The sequence below is a fragment of the Periplaneta americana genome, chromosome 10 (genome assembly GCF_040183065.1).
Source record: "Periplaneta americana isolate PAMFEO1 chromosome 10, P.americana_PAMFEO1_priV1, whole genome shotgun sequence".
Taxonomy (NCBI): Eukaryota; Metazoa; Arthropoda; class Insecta; order Blattodea; family Blattidae; genus Periplaneta; species Periplaneta americana.
This window is the reverse complement of record NC_091126.1, coordinates 96,763,157-96,777,529: the sequence shown is the minus strand read 5'-3', so window position 1 is coordinate 96,777,529 and position 14,373 is coordinate 96,763,157. Positions and strand designations below refer to the sequence as shown.

Sequence of the window (14,373 nt, the reverse complement as noted above, 5' to 3'; positions counted from 1 at the left end):
CTGAAAGTTAGAATTTATAAAACAGTTATATTACCGGTTCTTCTATATGGCTGTGAAACTTGGACTCTCACTCTGAGAGAGGAACATAGGTTAAGGGTGTTTGAGAATAAGGTGCTTAGGAAAATATTTGGGGCTAAGCGGGATGAAGTTACAGGAGAATGGAGAAAGTTACACAACACAGAACTGCACGCATTGTATTCTTCACCTGACATAATTAGGAACTTGAAATCCAGACGTTTGAGATGGGCAGGGCATGTAGCACGTATGGGCGAATCCAGAAATGCATATAGAGTGTTAGTTGGGAGACCGGAGGGAAAAAGACCTTTAGGGAGGCCGAGACGTAGATGGGAGGATAATATTAAAATGGATTTGAGGGAGGTGGGGTATGATGATAGAGACTGGATTAATCTTGCACAGGATAGGGACCGATGGCGGGCTTATGTGAGGGCGGCAATGAACCTTCGGGTTCCTTAAAAGCCATTTGTAAGTAAGTAACACTAGCAATAAGAATAAAAATCTCCAGGACCAGATGAAATTAATATCAAACTATAAAAACATGCATCGACCTTACTCAATGAGACTTATATAGTTCATAAATATATGCTGAAGAAGACGCTACATTAACAGAAGAATAGAATGAAGCGTATCTCTGCCCTATATTTAAAAAAGGAGCTTATCAGTCTGTAAAAACAATCATGTTTTAAATCTATTAATCTCTTGCTGTAAGTTATACACAAAAATATCAAATCTAAAAGACTGGTACCATTATTTATGTTTGCTAAATAACCAACAAGGTTTTTTTTAGAAAAGGGAAGTTATGTTCTGGCTGCATTTCATACTGTCTCGATTAATGAAGAGAAAAACAAATAAAATTTTTAATCTCAGAATAATTTTCATAGTTGTTAACGAAAAACTCTTATCTAATACATACCGGTTGGCTTAGATCATAATATGTAACAGATTGCTCATCCCAATGTTAAAATCGGCAGCTCTTTGAAGAAAACAACTGCCAGTATCGCCATCTGTCCGCCGTAGACGAACACAAGATGGCAGTACAGTCGCTAATGCAATTCAAATGGGAGTTATGACGTTACTCCTTATGTAACAACTAGATGGCAGCATAGCAAACCTGACAAAAGTTGTTACCGTCAAAGCCTATAAGGCCGAGCAATCTGGGTATATACGATCTAGGCGGTAGGTCTCGTTTTATGAAATTATGCAAAAATGTGTAAGAAAACATTTAACTAGAGCAGTATATAGCCTTTATATAAATATTGAAATAAACAGAAGGACTACTGTTATCGGAAAACAATCAGTAGAGATCAATCAAGGCGTCAGGAATTGATGTCCAGTGTCTCCAATGCTATTTAAATTTATAAATTGGCGATGTCCTTAAACAACGGCCCATTAATTTAAAGAAGAGATTAATAATATTAATGGCGTGTACTTACCAACCTTACTTTTCGCTGATGATCAAGTGATTATTGGAGTATCTGGAAAGAAATTTAACATGTATTATATATTATTATATATTAAATTGAGAACATAATTAGAAAACATAACATGACTACAGCAATTTCCACAGACAAAAAGGTAATGACTTTCCGAAATACATAATTAATTAGACCTAAAGAGCGATAAATAATAAAATAACAAACCTGTCAAGAACTTTCAAGTAGGCTACATAATATTTAATATAGGGTAAACATTGGTAATTTCGTGGCAGTGGTTATTTCGTGATACTTTTTCTTTGCTCTTTCGTGAACTAACCAATGGTGTTACGAGATTCAAATTTCCGCCAAGGGATTGCATATGTTGTCCAGTTTCCAGAAACATACAGCTACGCTTTGTGTGACTATTGTAGCTGCTTCAGTGAGCTTTTATGTTTGGAGAGAGCAAGTTAGCGTCGACTTCTCAGGCGTACAAATTTTGTGGATGTTTGTAATTACATTACAGGCTTATTACTATAGGTAAACATATGATATTTGGTACAATGATTTATTATATCTTAATGAAATTTTAGGAAATGTTTTTGGAATTTTAGGTACAGCTGTAGTCGCCATATAGGCTTAGCTTTACTGATAGAAATCTTAGCTGTTTGAGGCGAAATTTTCTTGAGTATTAAGCGTTACATTTTATACTGTTTTAAAAATTGTATTACAATACGAATTTTAGAAATCTGAAGATAAAATGTGATAAAAAAAGAAAGGGGGGACGCAACGGGTTCAGTGTACCTCCTGTTTGATTTGTTATCATGCTAAGTGACAATGATAAGTGCTAGATGACTTACTTGCAAGAATTGTGACAGAAAATGAAACATGGCTCCACCATTTTGGATCGGAGACAGAGGCAGACAATGGAGTGGCATCATGCAAATTCATCAAAGAAATAGAAATTCAAAAGTGCACCTTCGGCAGGAAAAGTTATGGCTACTGTGTTTTTCGATTCAGAAGGACTTTTGCTTGTGGACATCATGCCACACAGAACCACCATTATTTCTGACGCGTATGTGGCAACTCTCAAGGAACTTCAAACTCGACTGAGACGTGTTCGACGACATCGGGAGAAGCAGGATGTTCTGCTATTGCACGACAACGCACAGCCATGTCAGTCACAAGACCACAGACCAGATCAGAAAATTCGGATAGACAACACTGAAACATCCGCCTTGCAGTCCTGAACTGGCACCGTGCGATTACCATCTCTTTGGTAAAATGAAGGATCCCTTCGCGGAACGAGGCTAGAAGATGACTCCCTTGTGCACGCTGCTAAAGAGTGGCTCAGACGTGCTGGTCTACAGGCCCTCGTTCCTAGGTTACGTAAGGCAGTTGAAAGGGACGGAGATTATGTGGAAAAGGACATTTTGTTCCTAAAGGATGTACAGTATCTACATTCTGTGAAAATAGTAAAGCTGTAGGATAAAAATATAATTTTTAAACAAATGTTATGAATTACTTTTCGAGTTACCCCAGTAATATAGGCTATAGTAAAGTCCGTAATAAAAGTGTTCACCCTTTCAGGGCAAAGAATATGCCTTTTCAATTTGAATTTTTACTTTGATTTCAATCTTATTATGTGCTGATGTGTATTTCTATGTTTTCTTGCTATGAATATTAGACGGAATTACTGTTTGAAGTCTTAATAATAATAATAATAATAATAATAATAATAATAATAATAATAATAATAATAATAAAAATAATAATAATAATAATAACAATAATAATAATGGCTTTATTTAACCTGGCAGAGTTAAGGCCGTAAGGCCTTCTCTTACACTCAACCAGGATTAAAACTTGCTTACACAATAAATGGGAATTTCATTTGACTTTAATGAATTTTTACACAATTCTTCTAACTCTCACGAAATTATCAATGTAATATCACGAAATTACCAAGGTTATCACGAAATAACCATCCTTTTAGCTTAAGTTGTGAAAGTGGTTTTTTGGCACTTGTTCAAGAACGTGTCCAATCTTTTATGTGTCCAAATTTGTACAGCACATCATCGTCTTTTAGATGAAAAAATCGGAATAGGGATATATTTACAGATTTGCATTTTAAATTAATTTTCATGAAATTATCACGAAATTACCAATGTTTACCCTAAACCCCCCTAACACCCATGATAAAGATTTTAACAAGAACGGAATAAATTTAGTTTCTTCTGAAAAACTACTCGTATACAAAAACATTTGGGAAAACTAAAGTATAGTGGAACTTGGCGAGTGTCATCGAAAGGAATAAAGAACTGGAGAGATGTTGAGGGAGAAAAACCCCAACTGCGACCTCGTCCGCCACAAGTGTCACTATATATTTTTCAATGAAAAATCCCAGGCCTAACTGAGACTCGAACACAGACCGCCTGCGTGACAGGCTGAAGATCTTAAAACTCAGCCACCGCAGGTGTTCGCAAAAGACCAGCCTCCATCCCTATTAAATCACAATGCTAAATATTCATTAAGGTATAGGCACGTTTGTCCTCCATACAGGCGGGCTAGGTTCGATGCCTGGCCAGGTCATGATGAAATTTGTGCTGGATAAAGCAAACGTTGCAGATGGTTTTTCTCGGGGTATTCCAGTTTCCCTCTATCATTCTAAAACACTCGCCATCTTCTCATTTCATATGTCATTTGCAATAGTAAAAATAGGGTGAGGTGAAGTCTTGGGGAAGTGCGGTTTTCGATGTTAATATAGAATGGGCTTGGAGCTCCGGGCCCCTGGTGCTACTCGTGTGCGGACTGGACCTGAAACTACCTGTGACAGTATGGAACTTGACAGCCGACGACAGAAAGGGCTTTTGGCTCCGGTTCCCTGGGGCTCATGCATGGACCAGGCTCCATCAGGGGCTGAGGCCGGATAGCCCATCTGTTAGCGTCGGGTTCACGAATGCCACCCGGACACCTGTCGGAGACTTGGACAATCATCGCACACATAGAGCGCACAAAGGCCAGGGCATGCCTCAGTGTACGAACCCGTTCTCATACAGATAAGCCAAGCCAAGACAAACGCTGTTGTACTTTCTTCCTGTTTGTCGCGCCGATTGTCAATCAATTGGTGGTTATCAATGGTGGTGTTCACATTGTTGGTAATGTTAGGCCGGGTGCACACAGAATCAGACGCGACGCGACGCGACGCGACGCGACACGGCGCGGCGCGGCGCGGCGCTACGTTTTGCAACGCCTCGCGACAGCTTAAAACTGTCTGCTCGCGACAACTGATTTGCTGGCTGTGGGATTGGAAAACTGGCCTAAGCTAGAAAATGGCGTCAATAATAGAGGACTGTCTATATGAAAAATTCTATTGTATTTGCTTATTATTTCCTAAGGACGCAAGCTCCTAAAAATCTATACGATTGAAAGAGTCTTAAAAATTAGGCTTACTACAAATTGCACTGGTCAACAGTCATTTTGCGCCAGACATAAAACTAACAAATTCTTACTAATTTCGACCTCCTGAATTAAAAAATAACAAGCAAAATGTTCCATCACTTCGGGTTTTTGAGATGCACAATATAATTAATTTTCTATTCATTTTATTTAAAAAATCACCGTATTTCGTGTGTAACTATTTTGTTTTACAAATGTGAAGACCCATTATGTGAAAACAATGTTAGTATAAGTAGGGCACCATGTTAGAAGCACTTGTAGAAAGGGAAATTATTTTATTGCCCTTCTACGAGTCTATTTCGAGGGAGTGAAACAGGTTCGCTGTATACATTCACTTGAGGTTACCTGATTTTACTTGAGATGTGCATTTCTTTCACTGTGAGCTTTAATTACATTACTGTAGTTTATATTTTGCTATATACCACCATGTCAAAACCACTTCTAGAAGCGGAAATTGTTTTATTGCCCTTTTCGGTTCCATTTGGAGGGGAAGAAACAGGTTCGCCGTATGAAAACGCTTCAGTTTATCAGGATATTTTTCTGTGGTGTTAGTATTCTATGTAAGACGTGTATTTCTTTAAAGTGTGCTTTAATGATAATATTCAAATTACGAATGGTTTATATGTGCGGATTTGAAGGTTGTAGCATTGCTTTTTGGAATGCAATTAGGCTACACAAAATTTTGCTGCTTTCTGTACGAATTGGACAGTCGCGCTCGAGATATTTTATTTTTATTTTATTCTATTGGGTTATTTTACGACGCTGTATCAACATCTAGGTTATTTAGCGTCTGAATGAAATGAAGGTGATAATGCCGGTGAAATGAGTCCGGGGTCTAGAACCGAAAGTTACCCAGCATTTGCTCGTATTGGGTTGAGGGAAAACCCCGGAAAAAACCTCAACCAGGTAACTTGCCCCGACCGGGATTCGAACCCGGGCCACCTGGTTTCGCGGCCAGACGCGCTGACCGTTACTCCACAGGTGTGGACTCGCGCTCGAGATAAGCATTATAAAATAAAACGACAATCACTAGAGCCAAGGAAGAAAAATATTATAAATCAACCCCTTGTACCTCAAAGCGAAGTAATTTTACCCCTTTTACACAATAAGTTAGGATTAATGAAGAATTTTGTTAAAGGGATAAATTATAAAACTGAAGCAATTAAAAATATCCAGGAAAAATTCCCTGCTATTAATAATCCGTGGCGCTACACCCCGTGAAGAGCCCAGCCGCCTGCAGGCCTCACGTCCACATGCCAAAACAGAGGTGGACGATCATCCAACTAGAATGGAGGTATTGTGTGGTTAGCACGATGATCCCCCAGTCGTTATATCTGGCTTTCGCTACCTATCGTAGCTCCCCAAGTGCATCACGATACTAGGTGGGCATCGGTCCCATACACTGGCCGAAATTTCATGAGAAAATTTCTTCTCCCATGAGGACTCGGATCAGCGCGCATTCCTTAACATTTCCTGCTATTAGTGATTCAAAAATAAAAGAGGGAGTTCTCAATGGACCACAAATTAGAGAAATAATGGACAATCACTTCGAATCTTTGCTGGAAGGAAAAGAGACAGCTGTCTGGGTTGCACTCAAGGAGGTTGAATTAATTTTCTGGATAACTGTAGAAGTGAGAACTATGAAGAACTAGTGAAAAATTTACTGTTGGCGTATTAAACTAGGGGTTGTAAAATTTCCCTAAAAATTCACTTTCTTCACTCACATCTTGACTTTTTTTTTCCCGAGAATTGTGCGATTTCAGTGATGAGCATGATGAGCGCTTCCATCAAGAAATTTCAACTATGGAAAAAAGATACCAAGGACAATGGAGTACTAATATGCTAGCAAACTATTGTTGGACTTTAGCTCGTGATGTACCTGATGCCCAGTGTAATAGAAAATGCAGAAAAAGAAAGCTGTAATCTTCTGAACAGTGAATATTTAGCCTTATTGTCTTTATATAAAACAATCTTTTGAATAGATATAAATTCCAAAATTTATCAAAAACCGTAACCAACAACTGTTTTTATTGTCATATTCGTATTCAGGAGGCTCAAATTATATAGAAAATATGTAGCACATGCCTAGCGCAAAAAAAATGTTAACATTTGTTACGCAGTGTTATTATTATAAATTATTATTCACCTGATGCTTTGATCTCATTTGCAGTTTTTCACATATTTTCAGAAACCACATTATTCTCGTGATATTGTTTCAAAGATTGTACAGAATGTATCTTTCCTGTACTAAATCAACTAATTTATCCGCATCGAGCTCCATTATGAATAATGTGCACTACACAACAATAGTATTTTTTGTAGATAATGAAAGCGTGCAATCATAGTCACTACTAACGCATGCGCAGTACACTGCAGCTATCAAAGTCTCCTCGCGACGAACTTCTAGCAGTCATTCGATGTTGTCTCTTTGTGTCTCCTTGTGTCTGCTTGCAACCGTCGCGCCGCGTCTGATTCTGTGTGCACCACATCATAAGAAATCAATGGGAGACAAGTACCACGAGACAAAATGTCGCGTCGCGCCGCGCCGCGTCTGATTCTGTGTGCACCCGGCCTTAGTTTTTAGTTAAAATTGATTCTAAATATTATGAATCCGAAAGTGAATATATAGCATATACTTTTATTTAATATCTGTAATTTCACTTGTATTTATGAATTTCTCACGTCGATGACAGAAAAAATAGCAAATCTTTACAATCACATGTTTTTAATTGGTTATTTTACAACGCTTTATCTACTGCTATGGTAATAAAGTGTCTGAGTGACATGAAGGTGTCAAGCACCGGAATTTACCCAGCATTTGCTCTTGATGCGTTGAGGGAAAACCCCGGAAAAAACCTCAACCAGGTAATTTGTCCCAATCAGGATTTGAACCCGGGCCGGTTCGTTTCACAGCCAGACATGCTAACCGTTAATCCACAGTGGTGGACTACAATCACACCGTAGGGAAATGGTTCTAAAGGTACATAAGAAGCTCTGAAAACTGGAAAGCCAATATCTGTCGCCAATGTCACAAAAAGAACAGCTGTTGCTAATGACGTACCTCGCCGCACGATACACAGGATATTTAATGAGAATAAGACCGTTGACATAAGAGGATCTGTATTGTGTACTCTTGGAAAGAAACGGCTCAATAGAAACTCTAAGAAAACAGTTGTTCCGTTCACTACTCCTGTCATAAAAAGAACAATTTCTTTTCTTTACCAAACACATTTTCTTCCTCGCTTAAAAACGTGAGAAAGGCTTTTAAAGGAAGCTGGTATATTCCGCGAAAACAATAATAGACGAAAGTATCTTATGGAAATATCCGACGTTCTTTTCAATTATTTTATTTCCTTACAAAAATAAAGGATTTGAAATCTTCTGGCCAACCAATTATACAGGGTGTTAAAAAGTATACCATATTTTGAGAGGAGGTAGTAAGCACCAAAAACAAGAAAAGAAGTCTAACATGGGTCCTAAAACTAATACCTTAAGAGCTAAGAGCACTTGTTCACGATCGCTATAGGAATTGTGCTCAATGTCATGTCCATTCATACATACGAGTAGTAATGCATCCTTCTGCCCTCCGTCTCAGGGAATCACGCACTCTTTGAAACACCCCTGGTTGGTCTCGGATGTACTGGCAGGCATTGATGATGCGCTCCTGTATTGCTTGTACATCATAGACCAAAGCCTTCAAGTATCCATAGGACCTTACATAGGGGCCTACTACCATAAAGACTGAATGGAGTAGTGCATCAATATTTCATAGCAAACGAATTTGCTGTCTTGCTGGAGGAAGTGCCATACCTTCAAACGCTAGAGATGTGGTTCATACTTGATGGAGCACCGGGCCATTTCCACCGAAATATCCGAGAACACTTAACACAGACATTTAATGGGCGATGGATTGGCAGACGAAGTCCAGTAAATTGGCCTGCTCGTTCTCCTGATCTTAATCCCTTGGATTTTTGGTTGTGGGAGCACTTGAAGGCTCTGGTATATATATCCCCTATCAATGATGTACAAATACTACAGGAGTGCGTCATCAATGCCTGCCAATACATCCGAGAGTAACAAGGGGTGTTTCAAAGATTACGTGATTCTCTAAGACGTAGGGCAGAAGTATGCATTACTATGAATGGACATCAAATTGAGCACCTCCTACAGCGATGGTGAACAAGTTCTCATAGCTCTTAAGGTATGAGTTTTAGGACCCCATGTTTGTTAGGATATTTTTTCTTGTTTTGGTGCATACTACCTAACCTCAAATTACGGAATACATTTTTTAACACTCTGTATATTTGCATCAAACCTGGGTGGACGTAAATTACATACACACACAAACAAAGCATGGTTGTCTGAGCAACCAGACTGTTATTATGATCTCCAACTTAAAGTTCCCTTAGGTAAAGAACAGCAATTCATTATTGTACACGTCGGCTCTTCAACTGGATTCAATTCAAATCTACCAGAGACTACCACGAACAAATTGATGGAAATGTTTTCAAGAATTGGTTTTCACATCAGCTATATATAATATGGGAAATCAGGAAAATATGGGCACTCAGATAATATGGGCACTTTTAAGGTAATGTCCATGTTACTCTAATTCTTCGTGAGTTATGAAGCATCAGATAGTATATTGGTAAACCTGAACTAAGGTGGCGAACCGTAGTGTGGTGTTGACGCTGCTGGACATGTGAACGCTACAAATACAATACACTTGGAGCATAGCAAAAATAGTGCTGTTGTTAATTTTTATATAATTTACTTAAGGAACGACAGCCAAAAATGTGTGAGTAGTACCGAAAAACTTTACAAGCGGGAATAGTAGATTTGAACAGAACAATAATCCATATGGTGGGGGTTCTGAAGCATGTACTCGCTGAACAGACTGGTCATTTGTTAAAATAATACACTAAGGCTAATATGGGCACTGTCATTCACAGTATTATGGGCACAAGCATTGAATGCTATTTTTAAGAGGTAAATGTCATTTATATAATTGAAATTTACTTATATACTCTTAATTATATAAATTATTCTCAAATACTAAGGCCTACTTATTCCAAATTTTCATTCCAATTTAAAAAAAAATTACATTCGATGATTTTGTAACTTCCTTCCCAATACCAGGAGAGTCGTATAATTGTTTATGTTCACTGCTATAATGTTATTGATTATAATACAAATTACATACAACATTTAGTTTATAGAACTGGAACGTTATCTTACACAAAAGTTCAAATATTTTTCTTTGTTTTCATTTGTTTGTCTGAAGTTACCAAAAGAGTGGCAATAATAGCCAATAAAATTATAAAATCAGCAACTTGAAAGCACTTGAATACGAACTCATCTTCTTCTACAAATTTTAATGCTTCATACAGCTGTTATGTACGGTAAATTAATTAATTTATTTATTTATTTATCTATTTATTAATTTAATTTTCGGTAATGGTAAACCCTATTTCACCAGCATGGTATGTTACGGTTATAGTTCAAAACTTACAGATACACTAGATATAAACTATTAATTAATTGTAATACATAAAATAGTTGGTCAATAAAATATTCAAAAGGTGAAGTGCAAGATTTCTTTATAAACACATTTTCCATTGAAGGCTGAAAGTCTGTTACAATATGACATGTGTAGCAGAAGTTTTTCCTCTCATGAAGATCACAATTACATATAATAAATATTTCTGCAGAATTTTCATATTTACACATGTTGCCAACAGGAAACGTTAAGGTAACATATTATTTTCACATTTCCGGTAACAAACTATGTTAACAAATAACTAGGCACAAAGTATTTCCAGAATCTAACACGAGATCGAAATAACAGGAGGTAAAAAAAAGGTCTCTAGTGATTTTTTACCTTCTCATCATTGATCCAAATTTAATTCTGTTATTGAATAATATCGTTCTCAAGATTCTTTTTCATCTATGAAATCGAAGCTGTCACGTAGCCGTAATGTACAGTAGACCTACATTACATAAAGCGTAGAATTTTGCAAGTTCATTAGTTTCTTCATTTCCGAGATTTCCTGTGTATTCTTTAACTCATATGATGCAAATAAGCTTAGATTTTTTTACAACAATATCACTTATTTTGGTAGCAAGAAGATGTGTGTTATACTTGTCGTATCATACTGAGATGCACCTGAGAATGCAAGCACTGTTTTGATTCACCCATGCGGTGGCTGAGTCAGTCTGTCACGCAGGCGGTCCGGGTTCGAGTCCCTGTCAGGTCTGGAATTCTTCATTGAAAATCCATGACACATGTGACGGACAAGGTCGCAGTTGAGGGTTTTCTCGGGGTCTCCCTTTTCTCAATATTAGGCATCTACATCATTCCGGCAACATTTCTCCATTTCATCAACATTCTATAGCATTCCCGGAACGATGGCTGGCGACACAAGGAGGGGGCTGGTCTAGGGACGTGTGGAGTAGCTTGCTCGAAACCTGGGTATGCAGCGAACCTTAGTGTAGTCAGCCAATGTCGGTTTGGGAATGTGCCTAGCGTGACGGTTAGCGCAATAGATCGTAAAAGATCGCAGTGCTGGGTCATAGTGCCTCCTCTCGAAAATTCCATTTCATTCTATTCCATTGTGTTGATTTACTGTGCACCACATGATGAATCCTGTCTCGACTTAGTTGTGGCAGCGGTCGGACGTCTTGTAAACAACCTCTGTACTCGCTGTTAGTATCAGTGTACTTGTGCTTCAGTCAGTATAGTGAACAGATAATAGTGTATAAACAGTGAAAGTGACTTACTGCATAATTAGGTATACATCAGTCATTGTTTATTGAGATTTACAGTAATTAGAAAAGCAATATGGAAACTTATAAGAGAATCAATACTCTAAAAATCAAATTTCCTGCTACGGCTAAAAAAACCATCGGCGTATGAAATACATCAATGGTTAGTGGAAACTATGCGTGTTAATACAGATCAAGTAGATACCATACAGTTACATAACAGAGATTTTGCAATTTATCTGAAATTAGTTTCAGTGACCTTATATAATAAACTAATGAATGAACATAAAGGAGACAAGATGTTTAAATATGAATCGGGAGAAGAAATTCAGATCGTTGTAGGTGCGGCGGATAACCAAAGTACGACAGTGCGAATTTTCAATCTTCCACCTGAAATACCCAACATAATTATTAGTAATACCCTTAGTAAATATGGACAGATTCATGATATTAGATCTGAGAAATGGAATGATCAGTATCCCCTACCGGTCAACAATGGAGTGAAAGCTGTAAAGATGGACATTAAAATTCCGATACCCACATTATTGAAAATAGGCATGTACACAGCATCTTTAACTTATCCAGGGCAAATACAAGTTTGTTTTCGGTGTGGTAGGCCAGGACATTTCAAACAAGAATGTAAACAACAATTTACTACGTTACCCATCCGACCCCATAACAAGAATAGACTATTAAGTGATATTGTTAGGCAACACACACTCATAAATTGCGAAAATGTTCTACTCGAAGATAATCAAACATCTTCCATACAAGATTCAAAAGCTCCTGAGAGTAGATAAGAAATGGTGGTCACGTGACAGGAGCAAGTGAGCTAGGCAAGAGCGAGGGAGCGTGGCAAGTGACGTCATAGGGGGCGTGGCCAAAGTATTACGTCATAGTGGGCGTGGCCAGAGTATGGCGTCATAGAGGGGGCGTGGCTTAAAGTATGACGTCACGGAGGGGGTGGGGGGCTTAAATTATGACGTAGGAAAGGGGCGTAACTTAAATTACGTCAAGGTTAAAGTGTGACGTCATGCAGGTATGATGTTTATCTCCTCAATGTGGAAATTATGACGTAAGAAAGGGGCGTAACGTCGTAAATGGCAATCTAAGAGTTCAAGGTTAAAGTGTGACGTGCAGGTATGTTGTGGCATGACAAGTTCATACATGTTTATCTCATCAATGTTGCTATGTGTGTAAATATAATGCTGAGTCATATCCGGCAATTGTTCTCAGGTGAAAGACACAAGTTCATACATGTTTGAAAACTGCTATGTGTGCAAATATTATGCAAGGTCACATCCGGCGAAGAAGTAACCTATCACACTTAAACACATACATTCTTTTTCTTAAGATTCTAATGTAATGGTAATTTAATTGATTGGGGAATGGGTGTTGGAATGTGGGACATAAATGGATAAAAAATTAATCTAGCACACTTGTAAATTGAACAGGATGTGGCTGAAGTGACGTTATAAATTTGTAATTGAAGTTGGAAATGGGGGAGGGGGGGGTAAAAATTTGAAATACGAACGGCATAACTTAAAGTGTGGCGTCATAAATTTTTAATTGAAGTTGGAAATGTAATAATTTGAAATGCACATGTTCATACAAGTTTGTATAGTGGGGGGGGGGGAATAGACAAGTTCATACATGTTTGTATATTTGAAAGTGAGTTGTGAATGTTAAAATAATCACTATCTGCTATGTGTGCAAATATTATGCAAGGTTGCTAATTTTACTGGTTGTACTTTAAGCCAATTGCTGAGTAATTGATAAAAAATATTAAGATTCTAATGTACTGGTAATTGAATTGATAAATAGTAATGGGAAATGGAATTATTGATGGCGTAAATGGTTGTACTTTAAGCCAATTTATAAAAAAATTAATCTAGCACACTTGTAAATTAAACACATACATTCTTCTCATATTATTCCAGTGTAATACATTTTGAGTGGTTTGTTTAGCGTATTTAATACATTATTACCAACATTCAGAATGTGACATTATTATTTCGTAATACAGTAATTGTAGCAGGTAAATCAACGTAGATGTATATGTTGAAGTGTGCAAATATTATGCAAGCTTGCTGAATCACTTCCGGCGACGATGCAATTGCTGAGTAATGATAAAAGCATGTTCTTTAAGCACCTGCAACGTGTCATATTACACAAATATTGCATGATGCAAATAAAATGCAAGCTGTTAATTCACATCCGGTGAAGACGCAAGTGCTGAATAATGGCCAGCTGTGGTATGTTATTTTACACAAATACTGTATTGATAATCGCCATCTGCCATGTGTTATGTTGTGCATTGGGGATGTTGATAAAAGAAATCAGTAACAAAATAAAATTATATGTATATATTGAGTAAAAAATAAATACAGTACAATGATTATTCACATACATTTTCAATTAATGTGTCCACCAAAACTGAAGAACTTTTACATTTTGAAAGGCGCATTCCACATTATTGTCTCTGCAGTGATAGAAGCACATGTTCCTTATATAACACACTAATTCCACATCACTGTAATTAACCACAATAGTCCATGGTGATATTCGATGAAGAAAAACAGCATCCTTGTCCCGCGGAGATGATGAGTTCTTTTAAAATGAAGTTGTTTGCCTGAAACAAAATAAAAGCGGTGTAGAATGATACCTAATGTAAATTGTATAATACGGGAAAAAAGTAACACATACTTACATTTTTCTA

The 14,373-nt window shown here is 37.5% G+C and overlaps 1 protein-coding gene across 12 annotated transcripts in view; it reads right to left on the bottom strand.

Annotated features, from left to right (window-relative positions):
- Ipk1 (Inositol phosphate kinase 1) overlaps positions 1 to 14,373 on the bottom strand; it is a 1,778,442-nt gene that overhangs the window by 1,172,301 nt on the left and 591,768 nt on the right. For 9 of the 12 annotated variants that reach the window (XR_011334445.1, XM_069837977.1, XM_069837964.1 and 6 more), the window contains one exon: positions 1,452 to 1,493. The gene's annotated coding sequence lies outside the window, so the exon portion shown is untranslated. The remainder of the gene's footprint in view (positions 1 to 1,451; positions 1,494 to 14,373) is intronic. The other 3 variants (XM_069837965.1, XM_069837971.1, XM_069837970.1) reach the window with 1 other exon arrangement.